The following is a 1,794-nucleotide window of genomic DNA, read 5'->3' as shown; positions in this document are numbered from 1 at the left end:
TTAATTCTCGTTCAGTTTTTCTTCAGTTTTCATGTCTGCCACTTCGGGCGTGCTTTGACATGATTCTTCCTGCAGCTGTCGGGTCAGTCCTGCGTAGGGGGGGATACAGTCAGCGTACATGATTAAAACTTAAATGCTACTTTAGGTTTTACAGTAGTGAACAGAACTACATATACGAACATTTGTTTTCGAAATAAAAATAACGAACTAGAAGAGCTTAAGACAACCTTCATGTTTAGTATTTTTGATATCGCGTGTATCCATTCCATTTTTGGGACTTGAAGTATTTTAATAACCTTTCAAATTACTATATATAAATAATTCACACATAACACTTTGACCAACATGGGTACGAAAAATCGAATATTATTTTTATTTATTTTATTTATTACAAAATTACATTACAAAAAAAATTGGAATCATATAAAGAAATTAATACTTAGTTGGTTCAGCAGCTTCCTGGTGGAATATGAGTCCGGGATCCTCTTCACTTGCCCTAACCATCCTTAAGGGCTTTGGTTACGATCAGGATAAATGCTCAAACGATAGTCCTTAGCACCCGCCGCTCGAAAATGTCGTGTACATTGTCCTCCTGTGTCGTAATAATCCCGAAGAGGGCTGTATCAGTGTGTGATATATCGTGCATTTGATATTATATCCACGAATAGAAATTGAAGAAAATGAGACAAAGAAACCAGCAAACATCAGTCTGCACCGGTGGGCTGATCATGTCATGAGAATGACACCGAACGACACAGCCCGTAAAGTGCGTAAAGGCCGTCATCGACAGAGGAGGTGTTGTAGGTCCAAACTGGAGATGGAGGTGTTCCGTGGATGCATCCGCTAGAACGGCCGGGATTGGTAGACGACGGTGCTGGTCCTGTGGCCGAAGCTACCGGGGATCAAATCTCTGCTGCACCGCCTTCCCGTACGCAGCACTGATTATCCAGCTAGGGGCAAAATTAAGTCACAGGAAGCCGAAAATAGCAGGGCTAACCCTTTCGAGGTATAAGTGTCAAGGAAGAAGAATACGACGGCGCAAGCCCGTGAGTGGTATCGAGGATTTTTGCACCAGGTCAAGACCGCTCTTGATAAGTAAGTAAGCTTTTCCTTAAAAAAAAAACATAAAATTAAGTATACCGTGCTCAAACAAATTTACGTTGTCGAAATTTATTTGCGTGTTCTCGATTTGACAACAGGAAAAAAGCCTTAATTAGTGAGAATCGGTGTTACAAAAGGACGTTCGGGAATAGCTACTGTACTTTAGATTAAGCTACAAGCATATAATGAATTTAATACCACAATTATTTTATTAACGCGATACCTAAGTATTCGGCGTTGTGGAAATCATGTCACAAGCTGTAGCTGTAGCTTAATTTTGACTAGCTTAATTGAATTATTCTTAGCTAAAATATTGGAATAGTTTAAGCTTTCTTTAAAATAGCCAATCCAGTTGATTTGCAGGTCTATGCTAGTTTAATAATTCAACGGTGAGCATGATGCCTACCCATGTTTGCCATGATGTTATTCAAAATATTTGAATGAACTTGTTTGATTGTCGAACGAACAAGAAGCTTGAGTATGGAACTGAGTATCTTTCTACGCTTAGGAGGTAACTCACCAAAAAACTCGTGTACGTTCGGGAAAATGAGTGCCACGATGTCAACGTATTAAGCTTTTCTACCATTTTAGAGATTCATTTTGACAAATTGACAAAAATCTCGTACAACTTTGCCTCATAAAAGCTTGATGCAAATTTGTGCAAAGAATTTCTGTTCAAACGTTTCTGAAACG

This window comes from Anopheles stephensi, chromosome 2 (genome assembly GCF_013141755.1).
Source record: "Anopheles stephensi strain Indian chromosome 2, UCI_ANSTEP_V1.0, whole genome shotgun sequence".
In the NCBI taxonomy this organism is placed as follows: domain Eukaryota; kingdom Metazoa; phylum Arthropoda; class Insecta; order Diptera; family Culicidae; genus Anopheles; species Anopheles stephensi.
Note: the sequence above shows the minus strand (reverse complement) of the source record.